Genomic DNA, 27512 nt, shown 5'->3' on the forward strand with positions numbered 1-27512 from the left:
CGCAGAGCTGAGGCCGGCCTTCCCTCCCCCCCTTCCTATTTTCCTTCCTTCCTCCCTCTCTATGTTCCTCCCTCCTCCCCATCTTCCCCCCACAAATAACACTGAACACTTAGCCGGCACCAGGAGGCCTCGGGGAGCAGCTAGGCTCCGCAAGAGGCCACGGGAGCACCTCCGGGAGCATCGAGAGTCGGGCCCCTGAAAGCGCGCCTGTGCCCCCACGCCTGAGTGAGGGCTGTGGATTTTGTGGAGTGTGTCGCAGGAGCATTAAAGGGGGGGGAGTTTGCCGCTTGCCTGCCCAACATGCCTTGACCTTCTCCACCCAGCCCCGGGTCCCCCCTCTGATGCTCTCCTAACTGCCTCTCGGGGGCGCTCTTTGCTGCATCCACCTAGTCCCCGCCTCTTCCCCCACCCCCCACCTCTTCCCTGTCTGGGTTTCGCGCAGCTTTCCAGCTTTGCTTTTCCAGCTTTTGACTTCAAATTTGCAGCAAGTGTTGGGTGCTGCCACCAGGCTCTTATCGCCGTCACCCATCAGGAGAGGTCATCCAATGTTCTGGACCCAGCCTGGGCCGCCAGTGTGCATGCGGGGGGGTGGGGGTGGGGGGGGGGGCGCCTGCGGCCGCCGGCACAGGCAATCCAATGTCATTTAGGGCTGGATTCGAAGTATAGAGACACACATGGTAACCCTAAAACTGATCGATTTAATAAATCGATCAGTCCTCTGCTGGGGAGCGTGGGGGGGACGAGTTCAAGGAAGTGCTATACTCAGGCGTGGGAGGTGAGGAGGCCTGCACTGGTGTGACCCATCCTCCTGACTTGCCAGGGACTGAGGGGGTCCCTGGAGGGGACAACTTGGCCGCCCTAGCCTGTGATGCTTTATTATTATTATTTTTAATATTTATTCATTTTTGAGTGAGAGAGACAGCACGAGAGAGGGAGGGGCAGAGAAAGGGGAACAGAGGATCCCAATGTAGTTTGAGCCCCGCTGCAGGGCTCGAACTCCTGAACCGTGATCACCACCTGGGCCGCAGTCTGCCGCTCAACCGACTGAGCCACCCAGGCGCCCCTGTGATGCTTTATCTTTTAAGGACGGGTGTGGGTACATGGGACTTTGCTCCATTACTTCTGTATCCTTTTGTAGACTTAGAACATTTCACTGAGAAGAGAGAGACAATCCCTCCCAAGAGGTGTGTTCTCTGGGGGCCCCCAAGAGAAAGTCACTGTGTGGGGAGACGAGAAAAGACTTGTGGGAGGCACTATTCGAGGTGAAGCTGGAAGTGAAAGTGAGAATCCCTCCAGCTCTCACCACTCAGTTTTGGAATTATTTTCCTGCCCCTCTGCGTGCCTTGCTAAGCTGCAGGCTTGGGAAGAAGGAGGGCTGAATGGCAGGGCCCATTTTACGTGTCAGCCTCAGAGCACGCAGATATTTGGTTCAGCGTTGGACCTGGGGAGTCTGTGAGGGTGTTTCTGGATGTGATTAACGTGCGCCTGGGTAGACTGAGTACAGCAGATGGGACAAAAGGCTGAATAAGAAAGGATGCTTCCCCTCTGCCTGCCTGTCTTAGAGCTGAGACATCCATCTTCTGCCTTCAATCTCAGACTTGAACTTGCACCATCGGCGCTCCTGAGACTCAGCCCTGCAGACTCAGACTAGAAATATCAGCTCTCCTGAGGCTCCAGGTTGCCTCCCACAGATCTCGGACTTCTCAGCCTCTATAATCACATGAGCCATTGCCTTATGATTAGTATCTGTCTATCGACTGATCAATCAATCGATCGATCATCTATTCTATTGGGTCTGTTTCAGTGGAGAACCCAGACTCATACCCTGGGTCTTATACTTCCGTCCCCAGTACGTAGCCCAGACATGCATAGCAGGTGCTCTGCAGACGTCTGCTGCCCGAGGATACGGATGCGGATCCCGGCAACTGCACGAGGCGTGGACCCGTGTCGGCATCTGGCTCGTTTGTTGAGCGGGCAGAGACTGGCGTGGCCCATGGGCCGAGAGGTAGGGGTGAGGGAAGGAGGGAACGGAGGGGTGAGCAGGAACAAGGCTGGAAAGGCAGACAGAGGTCAGGTCACCTACTGCCCCCAAGCTGTGCTACGGGAGCCTTGGCCTCGAGACGAGAGTGGGAAATTCAAAAGCGGGCGGGTGCCAGCTGGTCGTGCGAGGAGGAAGGGAGGCTTGGCTGTAAGGCCAGGGGGACGAGTGGAAGCCGTTCCCCGAGGAACACATGCCTGGAGAGGTGCTGTGCTCAGCTGCAGCCAGCTGTGGCCACACAGGATCAGGGCTCCACGTCTCAAGAGAAGCTAGGAAAGTCAGCTTTCGTGCAAAACTTCGAGATTTTTAAAAAACTCAAGGCAGGCCAAGCAAAACCCCATCTGTGGCCCTCCAGTCCCTGGAGGGGAGCCAAGTAGGGTTTCCAAACAGGCCTATGACACAGTCCCATTTGAGTTTTGGACGAATGGCTTCAGTGACAGACTGAACAGGAAGAAGGCAGTGGCTGTGGGCAGCACGTTGCAGCTCCCCAAAGGCCTTCAGAGAAACCCAGGGGCTCGCTGGCGGCCCCGGCCCTAACTTCTGGAGGACCCTTATTTGAGTGGGTGGGAGAGTGGGCCAGCTGGACCCCAGACACATGCTGGGGAGTGGGGAGAATGGACTATCACTTTTCCCTTAGTTCCCAAAGCCACCCAGGCCATTGGGTCCATGCCCACCCTGGGCCGCAAAGACCACGGGTTACTAAGGGTCAATCCCTGGACAGATGTGGCCACAGGCCATCCCAAAGGACCATGGGAGAAGCTGGAATGACACATCACACTCCAGGCTGGGTTGTGACCCCAGGGGATCACACTGGGGTAACTGCAGGTCATCGGAAATGGAGTAAACAGAGGCTGTGCTCTGACCTGCTTGGACCCTTTGGAGGTACCGCAACCAGGCTCTCCCCTCCCCGGCCGGGGCACAACCTCCCTGCTTCCTTTCCATTGGCCACAGTCTCTGGACTGCAGCTCCCCTAAAAGAAACCAGCCAAGTCCCAGAGGAAACAGAGGACTAGCCAGCCGTGCAGGGGGGACTGACACTCGGAGGCTGAAGGTGAGAGCCCAAAGCTCAGAGAACGCACTTTCCAGGTTCTGTTCGGTGACTGGAATTTCCTCCGTGGGAGCAATTCCCCAGCAGGTCCTACATGAAGCCGGAGTCCCCTTCCACCCTGGGCAGCTACCAGCACAGACTCAGACCCTCTCTGTCTCCTGGTTTTCCCCCAGGTGCCGGGCTGCCATTGGCAGGGGTGCTGGGGTGCCCTTGGATTTCACCTGCCAAGGGCCCAGGGCCGAGGTGTCCAAACTTCCGGTCTCCAAGAACGGCTGAGCGAACCCGCCCAGCTGCATGGGGGAAAGCTACAGACAGATATACGCACCTTCAGTCTCTTCCCTCTCCCCTTGGGGCTGCCCTGCCCTGCCCTGCCCTGCCCTGCCAGCCTCCAGGAACTGGTGAACACTAGCTGGGAATACAAAAATGGCCCGTGGAGAATGACAGAGCCAACTCACTTACACATTTCCTTGGTTTCAAGAGTAGTGAAGGGAGCTGTCTTCACAGAACTTTTTAAAATCATGAGGAAGAGAGGAACAAAGTATGGGATCTTTTTTGTTAAAGTTTATTTTATTTATTTTGAGACGTGGGGGAAGGACAGAGGGAGAGAGATGGGGAGAGACAGAATCCCAAGCAGGCTCCGTGCTATCAGCACAGAGCCTAATGCAGGGCTCCATCCCGCGAACCTCTCATGAACCCTGAGATCATGACCTGAGCCAAGATCAGAGTCGGAGGGGGCCCAGGTGGCTCAGTCGGTTAAGTGGCCGACTTTGGCTCAGGTCATGACCTCGAGGTTTGTGAGTTCGAGCTCCACGTCGGGCTCTGTGCTGACAGCTCGGAGCCTGGAGCCTGCTTCGAATTCTGGGTCTCCCTCTCTCTCTGCCTCCTACCCCCTCGCGCTCTGTCTCTCTCTCTCTCTCTCTCTCTCTCTCTCAAAAATAAACGTTAAAAAAAAAAGAGATGCTTAACCGACTGAACCACCCAGGGGCACAGAAAGTGTGGGCTCTTAAAATCAATTCTATTCCATGAGGTTTGATTGCTGGCCGATCAAAGGAGTCCTGCAAAGGAGTGAAGGATTCAACAGGACAGGGGTCTCCTAGCAAGACTGGTTTGGGAGATGGGAGCGAGCTCAGACAAAAAGCCTTGCCAGTAGCAGGTGGGAAACCAGGAACCAGGTGAGGCTTGTGAATCTAGTCTTCACTAATTATGAGGAGTAGGTGGTATTATTGCCTCCGTATTGACAAATAATATTTCATTGTACGGTTATGCAGTAGCCCCGTCTCATCTGTGGTTTTGCCTTCCGCAGTTTTGGTGACCATGGTCGACTGAAGTCCTGAAGGAGATGACCCTCCTTCCGAAGTCTCATCAGGAGGTCACTGGTAGCATCGCGCTACGTCACAGGGCCTCCGTCACTCACCCGACTCACTTCATCTCGTTACACAGGCATTTTCTCATCTCCCATCATCATAAGAATAAGGGTGAGTGCAGGACAATCAATCAGATATTTTGAGATACAGAAGTTGTGGTGTGTATATAGATATGATGGCATACTTCTCAGCCATAAAAAAGAATGAAGTCTTGCCACGGGGGACACTGTGGATGGACCTAGAGGGCATTATGCAAAGTGAGATAAGTCAGACAGAGAAACACATGTACCATATCATTTCCCTTATATGTGGAATCTGAAAAACAAAATAAAAACAACAAACAAAAAGCAAAAACATGCATGCATAAATACAGAGAACAAACTGGTGGTTGCCAGAAGGGAGGGGAGGGGGGTTAGATGGGCAAAATAAGTGAAGGGGAGTGAGAAATGGGTGAAGGTACGGGGTGGAATGCACAAGGCACGGAGATTAAAGGTACCGCATAAGGAAAATAATCAATGACACTATAATGGTGTTGAATGGTGACGAACGGTACCCACACTTGGGGTGAACACAGCATGAAGTACAGAGTTGTCAAATCAGTGTGTTGTATGCCTGAAACTAATAGGCATATAGTTGACGTTGTGTGTCAACTATATTTCAATTAAAAAAAAAAGAGAGGGATACAGGGGCGTGTGGGTGGCTCAGTCAGTCGAGTGTCCAACTTGATGTCGGCTCAAGTTGTGACCTCAGTCTTGGGATTGAGCCCCATGTCGGGATCCATGTTAAGCATGGAGCCTGCTTAGGATTCTCTCTCTCCCTCTCTTTCTGCCCTCTCCCCTGCTCATGCTCTGTCTCTCTCAAAATAAGTAAACGTTTAAAAAAAAGAGAGACACAAAAAAGAGACATTTAGAGAGAAAGAGACTACATTCACCTACCTTTTAGTACAGTATATTGTTATAATTATCCTAGTTTATTATTAGTTATCATTGTTAAACTCTTACTCGGCCTAATTTATAAATTTAGTATAAATGTATACTTTATCATAGGTATGTATGTATGGGAGAAACTATATAACATCTAGAGACTTCGGGACTATCCTCAGTTTCAGGCATCTGCTGGGGGTCTTGGAACCTATCCCCGCAGATGAGGGGTATCTACTGTACCACATTTTACTTACTCGGATTTCAGCTCATAAGACTTTTGGGTGGTTTCCACTTTTTAGCTATTATGAATAATGCTGCTATGAACATTCATGTAGAAGTTTTTGTGTGGACATGTTCTTTTTCTCTTCTATATACCTAGGAGTGGAATTGCTGAGTCATGGGGGAGCTCTAGGCCTAGCTTTTTGAGAAACTGCCAAACTGTTTTCAAACGCAGCTGCAGTACTTTGCATTTCCACCACAACATGTGAGGGTTCCTATTTCTCTGAACCCTCACCAATACCTGTTATTATCTTATCTTTTTCATTCTGACCGCCCTCAGGGGTATGAGGTGGTATCTCATTGTGGTTTTGGTTCGCATTTCCTTGGTAGTTACTGATGGTCAACATCTCTTCATGTGTTTATTGGCCATTTGTTTATCTTCTTTGGAGAAATGTCTATCCAGATCCTTTGTCTGTTTTTTAATTGGGTTATTTGTCTTTTCATAATTGATTTGTGGGGTACCTGAGTGGCTCAGTTGATTAAGCATCCGACTTCAGCTCGGGTCATGATCCCACAGTCCGTGAATTCGAGCCCCACGTCAGGCTCTGTGCTGACAGCTCAGAGCCTAGAGCTTGCTTCAGATTCTGTGTCTCCTTCTCTCTCTGTCCCTCCCCTGCTTGGTCTCTCTCTCTCTCTCTCTCTCTCTCTCTCTCTCTCTCTCTCTCTCAAAAAAATAAATAAATAAACATTGAAAAATATTAAACAAAAATAATTGAGTTGTAATAGTTCTTTGTATATTCTAGATACAAGTCCTTTAGCAGATATATGATTTTTCCCATTCTGTGGATTATCTTCACTAGTTTTTCATTTTGATAAGGTCCAACTTATCCATTTTTTTTCGTTGATGTTGTTGCTTGTGCTTTGGTTGTTATATCTGAGACCCTATTGCCTAATCCAAGGTCGTGAACATTTACCCCTATGTTCCCTTCTCCTTTTTAAATGTGTCTTTATTTCTTTTGAGGGAGAGAAAGTACACACACTTGCATGAGCTGGGGAGGGGCAGAGGAAGAGGGGGAGAGAGAGAGAGAATCCCAAACAGGCTCCTTACTGTCAGCGCAAAGCCCAATTCAGGGCTCGATCCCATGAACCATTAGATCATGACCTGAGCCAAAATCAGGAGTTGGACACATAACCAACTGAGCTGCCCAGGTGCCTCAACCCCTCTGTTTTCTTCTGAGAGTTTTATAAGCTTAGCTTTTAAATTTAGTCTTTGATCCATGTTGAATTAATTTATTTATGATGTGAGTAAAGGGTCCACATTCATTCTCTCAAATGTGGCTATCCGGTTGTCCCACTACCACTTGTAGAACGAATTGTCTTGGGTCCCTTGTCAAAAATCAGTTGACCATAAATTGTGAGGGTTTATTTCTACATTCTCAATTCCATTCTATTGGTTGGTCTGTGTGTCTACTCTTGTGCCAGTTCCACACTTTCCTGTTACTGCCGCTTTGTAGTAACTTTTGATATCAGGAAGTGTGAGTCCTCCAACTTTGTTCTTGTTTTCTTCAAGATTGTTTTTACTATTTCAGGTCCTTGAATTTCCACATGAAGTTTAGGATCAGCTTGTCAATTTCCGCAAAAAAGTTTCTGGTATTTTGATACGGATTTCATTGAATCTGTAGATCAATTCAAGGAGTGTTGCCATCTTAACAGTATTAAATCTTGCCATCTATGAACATGGATGTCTTTCCATTTATTTAGGTCTTCTGTAATTTTGTAGTTTCCAGTTCAAAAGTCTTGTGTTTCTTTGGTTAGACTTACTCCTCAGCATTTATTCTTTCTGATGTTGTGGCAATTAAAATTGTTTTCTTAACTTCATTCTGGATTTGCTCATTGTCAGTATGTAGAAGAAATACAGCTACTTTTTGTATATTGATCTCATATTCTGCAACACTTCTGAATTTATTTAGAAGTTCTAATGTATTTGGGTGGACTCGTTAGCATATTCTATGTACAAGATTACATTATCTGGAAATGAGGATAGTTTTACTTCTCCCATTTCGATCTGGATGCCTTTTTTTTTTTTTCTTGCCTAATTGTCTGGGATAGAATCTTTAGTAATATTGAATAGATGTGGCAAGAGTAGGCATCCTTGTCTTGTTACTGATCTTAAGGGGACCGAAGACTGATCTTCAGTCTTTCACCATCATGTATGATGTCAGCTCTGGGCTTTTCATAGATGACCTTAATCTGGTTGAGAAAATCCCCTCTTATTCCTAATATATTGGGTGTTTTGTTTGTGAAGCATGTGATTTCCTTTTCCCTCTCAACCTTGTGAGATTGATCCACGTGTCACTATAGATTGTAATACCTACTTTTACTGAAGATTTCTTAGGGTAGCTGGAAAAGCTTAAGTCACGCATTACCCATCTCTTTTAGGTACATCTTCCTTATCTCTCCCGTACCACTCCCCAAATGCACCTGCCACAACTCCCTCCCCCCAGGCAAACTCTCTCCCCTCTCATCCAGTTTCAAAACCAACACAAAAACTGTCTTCCTTTTCATCCCGCTGGGGACAATTATAGGACAGTGGGAGTTCCATGGAAGAATCTCTTCGCTGTGCTTGGTGGGAGGGAGGAAGATCAGCAAAAGCTTCCTGAAAGAGGGTGAATTTGAGCCTAGATTAGAATGATGGGTAAGATGTTGCCAAGGAAAGGAGGAAATTGGTTGAGCAAATGCATCTTTTGGGGTAGGTTGTGCTCTATCGTTAAATGAAACTGAATGCAGCCCCTAACAAGGTCTAGGCAGCTTAGACTCCATTGTTATTACAAGGATCTTCTGCTTCAGTGATAATTGCATCCGTGGGTCTCTAGAATCAATATGCTTTCTGGTCTTCAGAGTTACCCTGTCTGATATGGTGGCTGGTCACATGCAGCTATTTTAATGTATACTCATTAAAATGAAATGGCATGAGGGGCACTTGGGTGGCTTAGTTGGTTGAGTGTCTGACTTCGGCTCTGGTTGTGATCTCATCGTCCATGAGTTTGAGCCCCGCATCACTCTCTGTGCTGACAACTCAGAGCCTGGAGCCTGCTTCAGATTCTGTGTCTCCTTCTCTCTCTGCCCCTACCCCGCTCGCACTTTGTCTCTCTCTCAAAGATAGATAAACATTAAAAAAAATTTTTCTTTTCAAAATGAAATGGCATGAAAAGTTTAGTTTCTCATTTGCACTAGATTCATCTGTAGTGATCAACAGCTACATGTGGTTAGTGTTTATCGGAAGGGATGCCACAGCTATAGACGTTTCCACCCTCTTTCAGAAGGGTCTATTGGGCAGCACTGATCTAGCCTTGGAGAGAGGGAAGATGTAATTGAAGAACATGGCTGAGGAGTTTGAGCCAGACCCATGAACCCCGGGCGTAAGGTAAAGGCAGCTGAGCCTGGAGATTAGTAGGTTGGGTGCCACTTTCAACTCTGCCACCCCTAATTCTGGACAAATCACTCTCCCTCTATGGTTTTCTCCTTGCTACGAAGATGAAATTGTCAGGCAATGCAATCCCGTGAGCCCATCCAGTGATTTATAGATTCTGGGATTGTTTGGCAGAAAGGGATTTATTAAGCTATTTCTTCCAGATGTAGAGAAAAGAGCCCTGGACTCAAAGAGGGAGCAGGTGTTTCTGGTACTACCCACTGGATCAGGATGTGCTAACCATTTAACCTTTCTGAACCCTATTTCTCTATTTGCGAAGGGGGATTATTTAGTTCATACTAAAAAGGGTGTAAAGGAAAGCGCTTAAAGAAGGCAGGACACCAGTAAATCAGATAAAGTGGGAAGGGTAAAGCAAACAAAGCTAAGTGGGGTTATTCATGGTAAGATTCCTCAGAGCCTTTAATATATGAATGTGTCCTATGAATCTCTGAGCATTTCCCAAACTGATATGACCACAGAATTCCATTTTGTTCCATCTCCCAAGGAATGCTCACAGGCCTTAGTTACTGTTGACACAGAGCACACTTGGGAATCGCCATTCATAAGGATGGAGCGCCTTCCTTGGCCGCAGCTTGTATTGATGGCTGTCACCCAGAGTTGCCCCTGAGAAATGTGTGACCTAAGGAAGAAGTTGAACGACCAGCGTTGGATGACATCATAGGGATTGCTTACAGTTGGGGCAGCCGTATGAGAAAACCAGAGAAGAGAGGCAGGAGGGGAGATCTGGCGAACGCGCAGAGTGGCAGAGGGAAGGTACCGTTACTGAATGCAGATGTAAACTACGTGCCGTTGACATTGTGCATGGCATTATCTTGGCAGTTCCATATGCATCATTTCCCATTTTCCAAGCAACTCCAGGCAAGTGGTGTCATGCCCTTTTCACAGATGAGGAAAGTGAAGCTCAGAGGTTGCATGGCTTATCTGCATTTTGACATATAGTGAATGATAGAGCTGGAATTTGAACCCGGGGCTGCCTGAGTCAAAAGCCCCAGATCCTAACCCTTCTGCTTCAGGGAGCCTAACATGTAATGGCCCTAGAGCTTTCATCCTGTGTGGGATGGGGGAGCAAATGCTCTGTGGTTTGTAAACCTAATGGTGTCGTCATCTATCTTTTTGCTTGTATCTGAGTGAACTCTTTCAAATGGAATGATCTTAATCCATTATCCTCCCCCAGGACATCCAGCTTCCCAACATAGATGATTCAAGAGGCCCCCAAAGCAGAGCTAAAGTCAGCCTTTCATCCTGGCCACCCCACATCACTGACTGCCCTAAGAAGCGCCAGCACTTAAGAGGCCAGTGTTAAGCCTGGGATTTTTCTTACGCTCCTATCCAGAACCATCTAAGGGAAACGCAGAGGGCTTGGCTAGTAGGGTGGGAGCCTGGGTTCTTAGGCAAGGCTGAGGGGGCTTGGCGTGGAGCATCGACCTCTATGGGTGTAGCGAGTCTGATGGTAGATTGTGCAATCTCCATTTTGGGGCCTGGATATTGATCAATTGCGATCAAAAGCCATTGTACTGATTTATATTTTAAAAGATCTGACTTCTTTAGGGCATCGAGCCTTTGTCTCTGCAGAGATCCAGCCAAACAACAAATAGAAACTCTCATGTCATGTCACTAGGACGTCAGCATTTAAAAACAGGGTGGCAGGTTGGGGCCCTTCAAGGAGAGAAGAGGGGAAAACATTGTAAAAAGCATGTACTTGTGACCATTTTGGCTGAACTTGAAAACTGTCTTCATTTGCAGTTAATTAGATTAACTCAGCTGTGATTACAAATGGAATCTCTTGCTCCAGCAACAACCAACGTTTGTTGGACATGTGTTGTAATCTTGCCTTTAAATACAACCACATGTATGACATATTTTGTTTTCTCTTGGCCACTGGACTGGAAAACTATTAAGACAACATCTGCTTTGCTTTCCGATTGAATCAGGGGCAAAGAGCAGGTCTCTCTAGTGTCCTTCGGATTATGCCTGGGATATCGAGTTACAGCTGCTAACCACTTTCCCACTCCCTGAGAGTCTGATCCTGAGCGTGAGTTTTCTACTGGAAACTCCGGTCTCACTCACTCAAAGACCAAACTGCCTTCTGATCTTGGCTCCAGTCTGTGAAGCCCCCCCTCGTACATCTCATGCCTCTTCAACCTTCTCTTGTAACCCCTTGTTGGGTCTGTTGGGTTTTTGTAGGTAGTACCCAACCCAATTTGAAATTGTTTTCTTTTCCATTTTGTTGTTTGTCTCCACCAAGGGAATAGTCTGTCTGGGAGAGCAGGAACCATGTGTATTTTCCTTTCATCCCCATTATTCATCGATGCCCAAGAGCATTTAGTAGGTAACCCAATAGATATCTGTTAAATAAATCACAGTGTTCCCTGACTGGGTGAGGCATGAAGTTAAGTCTGAACCATTTGGTGAGGAAATTGTTGGCTTTGCAATCATTTCAACCCATCTGATAACATCAAAAGTTGCAGTTTGGTGTGAATTTGTGTCCAACATGCTATTCCTCTCCCCACCCTCTCTGCCCCGCTTTTAAAAACCTGCCCATCTATATATCTAATTAGAAAGAACATCTCTGGGCTCAGAGCACAGTTACCAAGGCTAGCTAGGATTCAATAACATTGTTTTGTTTTCTGAGTGTTTAATTTTTTTTCAAATAATCATCGTGGCTCTCTACTTTAAAAGAAAGTCCTCTTTTAAAAGAAAATTTTAACTTCAGGTGTATTGTTCTTGAGGAAAAATTGTCACAGTGTGGGAGGAACGAACCAAAAGCCTTGAAGGTGCCATCCATATGTTTGAAGTTTTGGACTGAACAGATGTGCGCGTGCTGTAGGGATATCCATGTATAGAGGAAGTTTGGCCAGTGCCTTCTGGAAGAGAACTTTATTTTTCTCTCTTCTCCAAATGGTTGAGGTTTGTGCTGTTAAGTCCCACCTCCTAATCTCTTCACCTTCCTCTTGTCCCCAAGGCTGCCCATGGCAGGCAGTGGGAGGGGTGAGGGTGGGGGTGGGGTTATTATTTGGAAAGAGACCAAGGAAGGCTAGGGGACCTGGGGACATTAGGCCCGGTGTGGGTAGCCCCTCAGGACATGGGGAGGAAGTACGTAGAGCTGAGTCCTGAAATTGCAGACCAGTCGTGCCTTTTTCTGGAGGGAAGTTTGCCATCATTCATCAGGTGCTTAATGTGCCCTAAGAAGGTTTCAGAACCGCTGGCCTGGGGGCTCCACCAGGAACGAATTGTTGCCGTAGAGTTCTGACCCTTGGTTCTCTGCCACCCACAGCTGGTCAGTTAATAATGCAGCAAGTTAATAATTAAAATAGAGGTTATGTGATCCTTAAAGATGCACACTCCCTCACTCCTTGTCTTCACTTGAAAAGCAGTGTCGCCAGCAGAATCTGCGGGAGCTCCCAGGGGGCTCTGGGCTCACCTGTGTCATTAGCACAGGGAACAATCAGGGTCTGGTTTCTTGTCTGTGTCCACACGACGCTTTGTGCTTATGCACACAGAGACCGAGTCTGTCTGGTTTACCCTTCGTGCCTAAACGCCTGCGTCCCCGCTCTCTCCCCTAACTTGCCCATACTATCTCTTGCTAGTACCCCAGGATCTAGAGCGGACAACTTACAAGCCGGGAGGCAGGAAGTCAGGGTTGGCTGTGTGACTTTAAGCAAGTGACTTAACTTCTCTGACTCCTAGGAGTATGGTTAAATTTAGATCAAATAAAGGAACAAATGTGGGAGCTCTGTAGAAAGTTAGAAGAGTCATAAGATGTCAAAGCGCTGTTCAGAGGGCAGCATTCAAATCACCCTCATGACTAATTCATAGAAGTCCCTGGAATAAGGTTCCTCCCAGCATTTTTAAGCATGGAGTGTTTGCGGCATTTTTAAGCATGATTCGTTTTTAGATGGGTTCCATGTAGATTCTTCAAAGCATAGTAAATACTCACAATCGGTAACTACCCGCTGTAGGTATTTGTGGTTGTTGGAGCGACTTCTACCTGCGCTAAACCACCCCACCCTGAGGTTTTGAAGTGAAGTGTTTTGATTGGCTCCGAATGTGATCATGTGATTGAGCATTGGCCAATGAGATCATCGCATTCCTGCCAAGTAATCGGCTCAGGTAAGAGTACATCATTTAGTTGGGGCCAATGAGATACCGAAAAGGTTTTATAGAAATTTCAAGATTGCGGTTGTGTTCCTTTCAAATAGATCAGAGACTATCAGGGCTGTAGCAGCTGCCCGCTTCTTGGCAGCCAGCTTCTTGGTAGCAGAAACAGAGAATTTGGGGCGCCTGGGTGGCTCAGTGGGTTAAGCGTCTGACCCTTGATTTTGGCTCAGGTCCCGATCTCGTGGTTTGTGGGTGGAGCCCCCACTGGGGTCTGCACTGAGGGTGTCCCCTGCTCGGGCTCGCTCACGTGCGTGCTCTCTGTCTCTCAAAATAAATAAATAAACCTTAAAAAAGAAAGAAAGAAAGAATTTGTCTGAGGATGATCAACAAAAATGTAACACAAGATGGACTTGGAGGTGTGATTTTGTTGCTTGAGTCCTTGTATCCAACTGGGCCTGAATCAAGCGCTTTGACACGAAAGTTGTGTTTGTTTTCTGAAGCCACTTTGGCATGAGGCTAGTGTCCCTCGCAACCACGAGAGTCCTGGCTGACTACAGATAATCTTAACATCTTCCTCAAGAGCCGTTTCTTTCTTGATTTTGATGACTTACAACCCACGGCCTTGGGCCCCATGAGGCCCCCACTGAAATCATCAATCTTAACTTCCATTTGTATTTTGCTTCTGTTTGGTACCCCAAACGCGGTGAGAATCATCCATCACGTTTACTCAGCACTTCATAGTTGACAAACCATTTGCGTGGGTGCCGTGTCATATAACCACATGTTACCCAACTTCACAGATGTGGAAACTGAGGATCAGAGAATGGAAGTGACCTTGTGCTCAAGGTCACCCAATTAACAGTTCGTGGTCTCCAGCCTAGGGCTTCTGATTCCCGGGAGCATGTACTTCCATACTGTGGCAAGGGGTTAAAGGGTTTGAGGAGAAGCAGGTAATACCCTGACTTCAAGAACAAGATACTCTGTCAACTGAACCCAATGTTCCCCTCCCCACAGCCTTACTGTGTGTCCCCAATACTCCTAGTACTGTATGGAACAGCAGATACCCAATGTGCTGCGGGTAATAGCAGCAGCCCAGAGCTGTCCTGAGCTTGTTTTCTCCCGAGCTGAAGATGTGTCCTTCTCAGACTTGGGGAAAATTTGCATCCTAACCTATTATGCTCCCTTGCCACATCGTACTGTTTTGCGCCCCTGTGCCTAAGCTCTGTCGCTCCCTTTTTCCTCTAATTACTTAGTCATCCTTCCTGCCTTTGTCAGGGTTCTTGGTTGAGAACAACAGAATCCATTTCAGTTACTTTGAAAAGAAAGGGAAAATGTTAGATGGTGTTAGGCAACTCGCGGGAGCCCCAGCAGGACCAGGTCATTGGGCTTAGAGGGTGCAGAGCCAGGAACAACACCGATGTCTTTGCTGCAAAGGAGTCTAGTAAACGGAGCTTCTCGTCTCCGCCTTGAAGAGAGGAGAATCTTGGGAAATTTCCCAAACCTAAGAATTGTATGTAAGAGGTACGGTCAAAAGCACCAGATGTTGTACACTAAACTTCCTAATTCTGCTCACTCATCCCTGAGGCCACTGACCCACCCTCCCCAGGAGCCTTCCTCCTGTGTGGGACCTGGTGTCTGCAGCTGTGATGGTGCGTGGTTGTCATTGACTACTCCTCCCCCATCCGAGAGCATTATTTCTCCATTCACAGTGCAGTTTGCCCTGCCTGAATTTGCCCTTCGCTTCCCAACCACCACCCTTGCGCCTTTTCCCCTAGTTAACTTTGATTTGGTCTTCATGAGTCACGTCAAAAGCAGCATCCTCAGAGAAGCCAGTGCTGACTCCTGTCCCGAGTTATCCACTGTCTTAGTCCATTCAAGCTGCTGTAACGAAACTATCACAGTCTGGGGGGCTTAAACAGCAGGCATTTATTTCCCATAGTTTCGGAGACTGGGAAGCCTGAGACCAAGGTGCCTGGCAGGTGGAGTGTCTGGTGAGGACCCACTTCCTGATTAATAGACAGCTGTCTTCTCGCTGTGTCTTCACATGGCAGAAGGGGTGAAGGAGTTCTCCAGGGTGTCTTTTTTTTTTCCATCTTTTTAAATGTTTATTCATTTTTGAGAGATGGAGAGAGACAGAGCATGAGTGGGGGAGGGGCAGAGAGAGAGGGAAACACAGAATCCAAAGCAGGCTCCGGGCTCTGAGCTGTCAGCACAGAGCCTGACACGGGGCTCAAACCCATGAACTGCGAGATCACGACCTGAGCCGAAGTCGTGAGCTTAACCGACTGAGCCACCCGGGTGCCCCTCCAGGGTGTCTTTTATGAGGGCACTAATCCCATTCATGAGAGCACCACTCTCATGAACTAATCACCTCCAAAAGCCCTCCCCCCCCCCACCAATACCATCACACTGGGGATTAGGTTTCAGCATATGAATATTGAGGGGACACAAACATTCTGTAGGTGGCATTCACTCATCGTCTCTTGTCCTTTTAAATTCATCTATTTATCATAGTTCATGTTTTTTAAAACCTGTCTCACCTACTGGGGAGAAATGAATCTGGAGTGATTGTTCAAACAAATCTGAGTGATAACGATGCCAGAACAGAACATGGCAAGCAGGCGGACGGGGCTGTTATTTCTTGGAGAATGCAGAGACACACACTGTCCCCTTTGCTGGAGGGAAGTCGAAGCTGGGTGGGTGTGTAAGAGACACACACTAGCAGATCCTGTGGGGCGCCCTGACCCCGGCTTTGCGGCACGAAGAAAGGGAGAGCAGGAAAGAGGTGGATGGGTAAGGAAGTTCTCAGGCTTCACTCCTGGGTTGGAGTGGGGCAGAGCATAGGAGAGAAGCTACTCCCATTTTGTGAAACCGTGTTTTAGTTCGACTTGTCCAGACTTCTTGGGACCCTTGTGCTTGGGAGCCAAGGCATGGCCCTTTTCAAAGTGTCCTTGCTCTGTAAGAACCATAAATGCTTCATTCTTTCCTTCTCCCTCGCCTCCTTCTCCAGCAGACGAAATGCCCAGATCTCTCTTATCTGTAGAATCTTCTCTTACCCCTGCTTTCTCTTTCTTCACTGCCAGTATTCTAGAAAGGGCTGACTCCCACCGTGTATAGCTTGCTATCTCTTTAACCCCTGGCCATTCAGCTTCTGCCCCTTAGTCTATGGGACTGGCTTGTCTGAAGCAAAGTTACTCATGATCCTAAATCAGTCACTCCGTCCTTTCTAGAGTCTCTTTGAGAGCTTTATGGAAGCTTTGGTCTTCCCTTCCAATGAAAACACACTCTTGCACCCAGGTAAAAAAATGTAAATAGTTTCAGAAAACCACATGCCTCATAAGCTCTGCCTCAATCCCTGGGATAACGCTGTTCCTGGGTGTAAAATCAGAGGTCTTCTCTAAACCAGCTTTGGGGATGAAGAACCCAGGTTCTGAAGTCAGTCTGCGTGGTATAAATCCTGGCTCCACGCTTCCTGGGTACATGAACATGAGCTCTCTGAGCCTCAGTTTCCCCAGATATAAAAAAGGAATAATAATATCGAACTTTACAGGGTTGTGGTAGAAGCTTAAATTTCATTCAGGTAAGAACAGTTCTTGGCATATTAAATATTCACAAGTTTAATATCATTGTCTCTGTTATTATTTTCACCAACATCATTCATTCTGGATCAAACATGGTTTCATATCTGACTCACAGATGCATCTTGTGGGCTACACATTATTCTAAAAAAAAATTCATTGACAACATTTAGAAATTAAGAGTTCACATGAAAATCTGTCTTTTTGGCTTCCTTTGGAAAATCAGATCTGACGATCCTGGGTCATTTCCACCTGGCATCATGGCCTGGAACTGGGTAGTGTGAGTAATTCTCCAATTTGCCACCGTCCCCACCCATCCCCAGCGCTGAGACCAAGAACCCACAGCCCGGGATCATTGCACATACGCAGTCTTGTTCCTTGACAGTCAAGAAATTGCTCTTGTATCAAGGAAAATGAAAGCACGGCCAAGGAAGCCTTGTGTGTTAAAAAAACAAAAAAAAGCAGTATAAATTAGTTCATGTAAGTAAAGATTAGCTTGTGAGTTTTGTGTTGCAAACACCTCTCCATCGCTTGCCGACTGCCCAGCCCCTGCAGGCATCTGGGTTCCCCATCTCTGGCTCTAAAAGATGTCTAAGCGTTGGCCATCACTTGCCTTCTTTTCCTGTCTATCCTCTACCGGCTTCCTCGTCGCAGCCCCACTTCTTGGTGGTCTCGCTCATCCTGTGGTGGGTTTCAGAGCTGAATAGATTTGGACGCAATCCTCCCTCTTCTGAGCTTCATGTGTGTGTCTGTGGGGAAGACACACGCGGTTACGTGGTAAGGCTGTTGGAGACTCAAACACCAGCATCCAGCCCTCAGCGCGATGGCTGGCAAAGCACGGCTGGTTCACACCGCCAGTTCCTTTTCTCTGCCTGCATGAGGGTTACCCTCAAGGTTCTTCTGGCCCCTTCCCGAGGTTCTGTCCGGCCTTCTGGTTTGGGGGAGCACTCCCCTTCCTCTGTCTTTGACTGTTGCCTCTCTGCCATTGACGTCCACAGCCATCAGTGCCAATATGCCTCTCTTCTTCTTCCTCTTTGCCTCTACGTCCAGCAACGACTTTAAAATACCACTTTCTAGAGAACATGGAACGATCCTTCCATCTTTCCTACAGCGTGTTGACTGATTGAATTTGTTTTTCTATTCTTTTTTTTTTTTAATTTTCATTTTATGTTTTCAAAGAGAGAGACATAGCCTGAGCGGGGAGGGGCAGAGAGAGAGAGGGAGACACAGAATCGGAAGCAGGCTCCAGGCTCTGAGCCGTCAGCACAGAGCCCGATGCAGGGCTTGAACCCACGAACCGTGAGATCATGACCTGAGCCACCCAAGCACCCCTGTTTTCCTGTTCTTGATAACTTATAAACTTTTCTTTCAGCCTTACAACTTTGTACTGGTAACATCATATGAAATTCTAGAAATGTTAAATTTGGAAAAGTGCCATCAGGTTTCTTTCATATATGGGCTCAAAGGTTTGGAGCAATTTTCCACAGACCAGCTTCTGGCTCTGTGCGCCTCAGAGCTTGTTTCTACTCCGTTACTCACATCCTCGGGGGTAGATTCATATCGTGACGCGTCTTTAAGTCGTAATTCCAGGTGAATTGGCCCAGTGGGTAGTGAGAGGATTCCTGGCAACTATTCCTGCATGAAGATAGCTGGCAATTACTTAACTGTAGGGGAAGTGACTGTGAGCTGCTTAAATCCACCCCACTCCGCATAGGGGACAGCAGGTGCAAAGACGTGTACCACTCACCTGTAGCGTGGGGACACCAACACTGGGTGTGTTCGTTTTCTGTCGCTGCTGGGACACACAGCCACGCGTTTGGTGGCTTACGTGGGACATATTTATTTACACGGCTGCCTGATGCATTCCCAACTCCGCTTCCTTTAGCTAGACCCAACAATCATCCACAGAAATCCCAGTGCCACCCAACGCAAGAGGAAGTGAGATGGAAGAGAAGCCAACCAACCGGAAGGAGAACTGGCCTTAACTGGTGGTGGGCGAACCATCCTATTCGTGCAAACCACATGGAAACACGTGACCCTGTGAGCACCTTGCTAGAGACTTGGGAGTGCCCGTGCAGGTGCTAAACCCTGATGCTTAGGCTTAACGCCTTTCACATCACATTCACCTGTGACTACACACTCTGTCTTCTGGCAAACTGGATTGACACCCATTGCCCGAGCGCCCTGCTGTTCCCCCATTGCCTTGCCTTTTCTTGCATGAGTCCACGCTCCTGCGGGCCAACTTGTATCTAAGTCAGACCCCTGCCTCCCTTGCAAACATCCGGGCCTTTTCAATCAATTCTCTTCCGTTAGCCTCCCCACCCGTAGAGATTCTCATCCTTTACATCTTTGATTGCTGTTGGCAGACAGTACCTCGTATTTTAGTCTTCCATTCATTCGGTGGGTATTTGCTGAATCCCCAGCCTGTCTCAGCCATCGTTTGGGCACTGGGGATACCAGAAGGGAGGCCAAGTCCCGGCATTCTTGGAGCCTATAGCTTAGTTGGGTGGGAATTAGAAGTACCTGAAAATGCAGAGATCCTATCAGAGGGTGATAGAGCCATGGAGAGGACCAGAGTGGCCAGGGGAGAGCGATGCTGCTTTGGTAGGATGGTCATGGAAGGCCCTTCTGACGGGCCGAGGGAAGGGCATTCTCAGCATGGAAAACAGCGGGTTCCAAAGCCATAAGTCAGGGCACCGCAAGGCCATGGTGGCTCCAGATAAAATTATGTCGGGGGCCACTCTCCTTCCTGTCTCTAAGGAGCCCTTAGCCCCTGCATGCTGTTCAGGGTCCTTTCACACCTGTTCCCTCCCCAGATCTTCCCTTCCCGAGAAGGGTCCTTTTCTGCTTGGAATTTCTGGCCTTTGTCAGAACATGCCTGTTCTACGTTCTGGGACAGGCAATGCCTCTGGTTGCATGTTAATCAGTGACAGGCTGCTAATGCATTATTTCATCTCAGATGGTGTCTGTGCTTATCAGCAAGGCTTTTTTTTTTTTTTTTTGAGAGAGAGAGAGAGAGAGAGAGAGAGAGAGAATCTCAAGCAGGCTCCACACTCAGCACAGAGCCCATAGAGTCTCATAACCTGGAGATCCTGATGTGAGCCGAAATCAAGAGGTGGATGCTCAACCGAATGAGCCCCCCAGGTGCTCCCCCAACAAGACTTTTGAAGGGAAAAAAATGCCTTAATTTCAAGGTGCACCTCTGACAGCAGGGGTGTAAGTCAGTGTGACAGGTCACTAGGACAGATATAGACTGTGGACCCAGTGAGCATGCAGGCAGGTCCTGCAAATCACATGCGGTGTATTCGTTTTCTATCGCGACTGTAACGCGCAGCCACGGGTTTGAAGGCTTAAAACAAAGTCTGTTTACCCTTTCATGTGTCTGTAGGTCAGAAGTCCAAATTCACCGTGCCCTGGTGGGTCCTTTGCTTAGAGTCTCCCAAGACTGAGACCAGAGTGGTCAGTGGGACCATGTTCCTTTCTGGAGGCTCTGGGGATGAATGTGGTTCCAAGCTCATTTCAGTAGTTAGCTGAATTCAGTTCCCCGTGGTTTTGGGACTGAGGAGCCCCTGCTTCCAATGGGGGGGGGGGGGCTGGTCTTTGCAACTAGAGGCTGCCCACATTCCTTCTCGTGCTTTCCGTGCACCCCCCGCCAGCAGCAGTGGGGCAAAACCCTCCCAGGCTTCAAATCTCTGACATCTTCCAGCCCATTTCTCTGCCTGCGGCCAGAGAAAGTTCTCTGCTTCTGAGGACTTTTTAGAATTATGTGATTATAGGGGCGCCTGGGTGGCTCCGTCGGTGAAGCGGCAGTCTCTTGATTGCCGCTCAGGTCATGATCTCACAGTTTGGGAGTTCGAGCTCCACGTCGAGCTCTACACTGACAGCACAGAGCCCGCCTGGGATTCTCTCCCTCTTGCTCTCCGCCCCTCCCCGACTCACTCTCTCTCAAAAATAAGTAAACATTAAAGAAATAAAATCAGATCGTGTGATTCTGTGGGGCCCACCAGGAAAACCCAAAGCAATCTCCCTATTTTAAGGTCTCTAGCCTTAACCACGGCCGCAAAGCCCCCTTTGCCCTGTAACATAGCGTCCTAACAGGTTCTGGGGACTGTGCCGTGGGCATCTTTGGAGGGGGGCGTTCTGCCCACCACGCCGAGCAAGGAGGCAGAGCGACAGGACTTACATCCTCGCGCTTGCATCACGTGGCACTACGATGGCCCTTACGGCCCCTTGTGCCACCTGCAGTAATTCTCCAGCAGGTAAAGGCCGCTGTTGCAGAGCTGGTGAGGAGTCTGGGCTCCGGAGCCAGACTGCTCGTGTTCAAAGCCTGGTGCCTCTGTTCGCTGTGTGAGGCTGGAGAAGTTTTTAAGCTCCGTGCTTATTTCGTCGTCCACGCAGCGGAGACAGCGACCTTGGCCGCAGAGGGTAGTTAACGAGGAGTAAAGGAGTTGACACACGCAGGGAGCTGAGTACTGTGCCCGGCACACGGTGGCAGCAAGCTGCCACCACCATCAACCACCTTATCATCAGCAACCGCACTGCCACGTCCTGCCACGGTCCCCCACGGCCCTTTTTACCATTTGCAGGCGTAACTTTTTTTTTTTTTTTAAGTTTACTTATTTATTCTGAGAGAGAGAGAGACAGAGAGAGAGAGAAAGGGAGAATCCCAAGCAGGCTCCACACTGCCAGCACAGAGCCTGACTCCGGGCTCAAACCCATGAACCCTAAGAGCATGAGCTGAGCTGAGAACAAAAGCCCGACGCTTAACCGACTGAGCCACCCAGGCTCAAGCCTAACTTTTGTCCGTGTGTTTGCTCAGTGTGTATTACGCCCAACGAGATTGAAGTTCCGTAAGGGGTATTCCGTGGGAGGGAGTTGCGTCGGATTCATTTTCAATTACCTAAGTTATCAAGAATACATTTTGAAAGCAGATCGAAAATTCGAGAACGAGGCCAAGGTCTCCGTTGGGCACCATGTTTCCTCCTGGTCCCTTCTGTCCCCCAAAGAGAGGCGGCCTGAAGTCGGATGATATCAAGTGTTGCTGTGGGTGTGAAGAAATGGAAATGCCCAGGCGATGTAAGTGGATCCGGCCTCCACGGAGGGCAGCGTGGCGGCAGCGATTAAAATTAAAAACGGGCATTTCTCATGACTCGGCGGTTTCGCTTCTCTGGGATCCCTTACAGCCACACAGGAGCCGCAGAGAGGGATGCCCTTTGCTGTATTTTTCGTCACGGCAGAAACGAGACAAGTAAACCGTCATCCAAAGAGGAATGGTGAATTAAAACACAGCTTCTCCCGGAAGGCGATGCAAGGAGTAAATGTGGGCCTTCTAGCTCTGTTTCAAAACTTCATATTCTTGTTTGTACTTTGCCTGTTCTAATAAGACCAGCAGCCTTGCTGGTTCTAGAAGGGGAAGGCGAGGCCCAGACGTTAAGTACCTTCCCCGAGCTTATCTAATGGGGCTGGAATCTGAACCCGGGCAGTCTGACGCCCAAGTAAGTGGGGTCAGTCCCGATGCGAGACAGCCTTTTCCTTTTCTTTTTTCGCAAGGCACGGAATATGTTCATATCGTTCAAGTCTTCGTGTGTACAAAAGCAATGGGCAACAAGTGAGAGTCACCGAAAGTTCAGAACTTTGAGGGCGCCTGGTCACCGAACTTTCGAGATAGCTGGAGAGCAGCGGACAGCCACAGAAAGGAACAAGTGGGTCTTTATGGCCAGTTCCGTCTTGTTTACTTTTGTTTTCCCAGGGCTTCCCAAGGCAGCCCGCGCATGGTAAGAACGCATCAAGTATTAAGGAATAAATAAATAACCTTAGTGCAAGGCCTGCCCTCCAGTCTGACCGAAGGCAGGAAAACAGAGCCCGGACCTAGGTCTTCATGTTCCTTGTACTTCGCCCCCCAGGCCCTGTGTCCCTGGGATCCTGGCTGGGCAGCTGCAAGAAGTTTCGGGTTTGCTGGAGTGTAGAGCTGGAGGTCTTTGAGGCTAAGTGACGAACTGGACATTCCTGGAAGAGCATTAGGGAACCTCAAAGAAAAAAACAAAACCAAACCAAAAACAGCTCCCAGACCTACTAATTGAGTATCGTAAGGTTGCAGGATGCAAAGTCAGCACCAAAAAAATGGATTATTTTCTACATCTTAGCGATGAACAGTTGGATCCAAACTTCAAAACACAGTATCGCTTACCGTCGCTTCTCCCAAGGAATTTTTTTAATGTTTATTTATTAATTTTGGGAGAGAGCAAGCGTGCACACACACACACACACACACACGTGTGTGCAAGCGGGGAAGGAGCAGAGAGAGAGAGAGAGGGAGAGAGGATCCCATGCAGGCTCCACACTCAGTGCAGAGCCCCACGGACTCGACCCCACAAGCGCAAGATCGTGACCTGAGCCAAAACCAAGAGTCGGATGCTCAACGGACTGAGCCACCCAGGCGCCCTGATGAAGGAAATTTTTAAAAAGACCTAAGTAAATGGAGAGACACGCTGCGTTCATGACTTGCAAGACTCAGCATTGCGTACTCCCCGCACTGATTTGTAGGTTTAACCCGTTGCTTCTCAGAATCCCAGCAGTGTTTTTTGGAGATATAGACAATATGATTCTAAAATTTACATGTAAAGGCAAGGGGACTAGAATAGCTAAAACAGTGTTGGAAAAGAAGAAAGCGGGAGATTATAGGTTCACTCTGGTGTGAAGGCTCATTATATAGTTAAGGTAATGGAAACTGTGGTATTGCAGCGGGACAGACACGTAGATCAATGTGAACAGGATAGAAAACTCAAAAGCAGACCCACGCAAGTGTGCCCCACTGATTTTTGATAAAGGTGCAAACACAATTGGCCATCCATAAGCAAAATATGACCCCCAAACTAGTCTCACATCATGCACAAAAATTAACTTGAAGTGGATCATAGCTCTGTGTGTGAAGCATTAAAATACAAGACTAGCAAAAAACAAAACAAAACAAAACAAAACAAAAAAACACATAGAAGGAGATCTTTGGGACCTAGGGTTAGGAGAAGAGTTCAATATAAGGCATCAAGAGCACAATCCATAAAGGAGAAAATACTGTTAAGTTGGACAGTATCACAATGTGAAACTTTAGTCCAACTTCAGCTCAGGTCATGATCTCACGGTTCGTGGGTTCAAGCCCCACATTGGGCTCTGTGCTGACAGCTCAGAGTCTGGAGCCTGCTTCAGATTCTGTGTCTCCCTCTCTCTCTACGTCTTCCCGTTTATGCTCTTTTAGCCTCTCTCTCTCAAAAATAAATAAACATTAAAAAAAATTTTTTTTAAAGGAAATGGTCAAAAGTAGATGTGAACAGACATTTCACTGAAGAAGAAATACAGATAGCAGGTATGTACGTGGAAAGGTGTGGCCATTGTGGAAGTGAAACACAGAGCTACGACAAAGGATAACTGTGCACCTATTGGAAAGGTTCACTTGAGAAACTACTGACATACTAAGTGTTGGTAGGGATTTAGAGCACGCAACGTCTCCTACTGCTGGGGGAAATGTAACATTCCCAAGCAGTGGTACAGTCAGTCCAGAAAAGAATTTGTCTATTTCTTGTAGTTAAACAGGCATTCACCATATGACCCAGCAATTGTGCCCCTTCGCATTTAAAAACCGACGTCCGCACAAAAACCGGTGCGTGATTGTTCAGAGCAGCTTTATTTGTAAAAGCCCTGAACTGGAACCAGCCCGATGTCCTTCAGTAGGCAAATGGATAAACCAACTACTTCTCAGCCGCAAAGAGGAATGAAGTATTGATAAGATCCAACACCTTGGATGGATCTCAAGGGTGTTATGTTGAATAAAAATTACAACAGCAACCCAGTCTCAAAAGGTTACCTGCTGTATGCTTCCGTGTACAAGTATCTTGAAATAACAACCTTATAGAGATAGAGAATAGATCGGTGGTTACCAGGGGTTTGGGGAGGTGTGGATGTAACTATAAAGGGGTAACGTGAGGGAGTTTCTTTGTGGTGATAGAACAATCCTGTGTCCCGATTGTGATGGCGGTTACACAAATCCAAACCTTTGCTGAAATTTGTACGCTGGAAATAATAATAATAAAAAGGAGCGCAGGTAAAAACTGCCGAACTCTGAATAAGTGGTACCGTGTAATGAATTCGATTGTATCATTGTCAGTTTCCAAGTCTTGAAAATGTATGTGGTTACGGGAGATGTTATCCGTGGGGAAAGTCCAGTGAAGGTACATAAGGACTCTGTACTAATTTTGCAACTTTTTGTGAGTCTAAAGTTATTTCAGAATAAAAAGATTTAAAAAAAAAACCAAACTTTAAAGGGGGGCTTACTCATAAGAGTTGGAGATGGCGACAGAGCCGTATACAGTCGTAAAAAGGATGACGTATCTTTCTGGAGCCATCCCAACTTGTACGCTCTGATTTTCCCAGGACTTACAGTAGTGCATAGCAAAGTGCCTAGCAAACAAGTGACCAGGGAATAAGCGAACACACATAGTGCAATGTCTGTCCTCGTCTGACTCTGTGGGTCTTTGTACTCCTTGCTACCCCTCCCCCAGCCTGGTGTCCTAGGATCAGGGCTAGGCAGGTGTAGGGAGGCTTGGGTTTCCTGGAGCTGGGAAATGGATGTCTGTGACACTGAGTGACAGAGCCGTGGATTCTTGGAAAAGCAGCAAGCAGGTGGGCCGAGGGCAGCAGTGCTGGCCCAGGCCTGGCAGGGGACACAGTCTTGTCAGGACTCCCTTCTGGCCACTTGGTTGGGCAGATGGCCCTGGGGAGGAGGAGCCCCTTGTCCTGGCACGAACTTGGGCTCTGAGCTGCTTTGAACTGCCTGCCTACAGCTCTCTGAATTTTACTCTCTTCCTTTGAACCTCTTAGGCCTGGATTTCAATCCCTGCTGTGGCTTCCTAGGTGTATCATCTTGAGACAAGACACCTCAGTGTTTCCAGCTGTAAAATGGGAATGACACCCCCCCCCCCCCACCACCCCTGCTTACTAGACTCTTGTGTGGGTTTTGAGCTTATTCAGGCCAAGGGCTTAGGGCTAGACAGGTTCATTGTAGTCAGGGAACCCCACGCCTTTCACCTTCCTCTTTGTGACAGCATCGGGCACCAATGGAAGGGGTTGGGCCCACCCTTCCGGGGGGGTTCGTTCTTCCCACTGATCCACTTGCCTGAATTTCCCTTTGTATCCAGCTGAGGGTAAGTTAAAGCAAGCACCCAGGGCAATCTCAAGGGGGTGTGGAAGCCTTGAAAGGGCAGCCAGGGAGGCAGGGGTGTGGTAAGGCCTTTGGTCAGGGTGGCAAGATGGTATGCACCTGGGGTTCGAATCCCAGGTCTGCCCTTTCCAACCCTCGGGCACCATATGTAAGGTCTTAGAATCTCGGTTTTCCCATGCCAGAGTGGGGCCCAAGACTCCTGACTCAGGGCTGTGTGAGCATTAGACGTTTTAAAAGGAAAAAGTACCGCGTGGAAAGCCGTTGGCACCCTGCCCCACACCTGGTGGGTGCACCCTGAATGGCAGGGAGACGAAATCGTGATCTTCACCGCGCGTGTGGGGAATGGCGGTGTGGAATTTGCAGCTGTAAGGGGCTGCTTGAACTGCCCCCTCCTCTATCTATCCCTGTGGCTGTCGTGAGGAATCAGCGTCCCGCCATCAAAGTGGAGCCGAGGCAGCTGCCCCCGCGTGCTGTCCCCTGGGTGCAGCGGGTCTCACGGGCAGCCTCCTCTGGGGACCGCGCAGAGAGCGGTTATCTGGGTTACCTGCCGCCTCACCTGACTCAATCCCTGGAAACTGGGCCCCAGCGTTCTGGGCCAGATAACATCCTCCACGTCCTCAGATGCCCTGAGCTTCGTGGAGTAGGTGCCTGGGCATGGAGAGGGGAGGGCACAGGGTGAAAGCCTGTCTGGGATCAGCCACCAGTGGCCTCAGGGCGCACAGGGAGGAGGGGAGCTCAGTGCCCTGGAGGGCTGGCTCCTGCTGACTCCCCCTCTGGCCCAGCTGGGTTGTCACAGAAGCGACAGGTCTCAGAGTCAGCAGGAGTCTCAGAAAGCAATCAATCCAAAGCCCTTATTTCCTGATGAGGAAACAGAGGTCCATGGAGGGTTGGTGACCTCCCTGCAGAGGCAGGAACCCAAAGTCTCCCCAGACCTGGTCTCCTGGCTCCCAGCTTGTGCTCACCTCCTCTCCGCCCTCACCACATTGCTACAGAGTAAGACGGAATTGGGTTCAGCCCCTGGTCCCCTTACTGATTTGCTGCAGGAGGGAAAGGTACGGAGGCCGTCGTCCTACGCCTCCATTTTATCATCTGTGAAATGGAATCATCATATGAGCCTCCTCGAACTGCTTTAAGGATGAAAGAAGAAGGCATGCAAGGTGCCTGGGCTGGAACTCAGCAGACAATGAAAGTGGCCGGGGGGGGGGGGGGGGGATATTGTTTTAAGTTGACCCCAACTGCTCTCTGTGTGCCAGACACCGTGTAGATGGTCTGCACGCATTAACTCCCTTCCTCTTCCCAGCAGGCAGGTGCTAGTTGAACGTCGCTCTTCAGAGGGGAGGGGGACAGCCACATCAGGCAGTCTGGGGCTGGGCTCTGTGCTTTTAGGAACCACACCCTAGCCTGGGCAGGAGACCCCCCCCCCTCCCCCCCGCCGTGAGCATGTCCCTGGGGATTAGAGCTGATTATCTAAGGTCACGTCACGCTGTGCTAAAAAAAAAAAGTTATTTAAAAGAAACATCCAGAGAACAGGGGACCATCTTGTG

General features: G+C 48.5%; 1 long non-coding RNA gene across 1 annotated transcript in view; it reads left to right on the forward strand.

Moving 5' to 3' along the window:
* LOC113594841 (uncharacterized) overlaps positions 1-27172 on the forward strand; it is a 35898-nt gene extending 8726 nt beyond the window's left edge. Inside the window, exons 4-8 of the long non-coding RNA XR_008294469.1 lie at positions 1851-2005; positions 4389-4560; positions 13041-13191; positions 18666-18797; positions 20146-27172. This is a non-coding gene — a long non-coding RNA (uncharacterized LOC113594841). The remainder of the gene's footprint in view (positions 1-1850; positions 2006-4388; positions 4561-13040; positions 13192-18665; positions 18798-20145) is intronic.
* The last annotated feature ends 340 nt before the right edge of the window (positions 27173-27512 follow it).

The sequence above is a fragment of the Acinonyx jubatus genome, chromosome E3, assembly GCF_027475565.1.
Source record: "Acinonyx jubatus isolate Ajub_Pintada_27869175 chromosome E3, VMU_Ajub_asm_v1.0, whole genome shotgun sequence".
Taxonomy (NCBI): Eukaryota; Metazoa; Chordata; class Mammalia; order Carnivora; family Felidae; genus Acinonyx; species Acinonyx jubatus.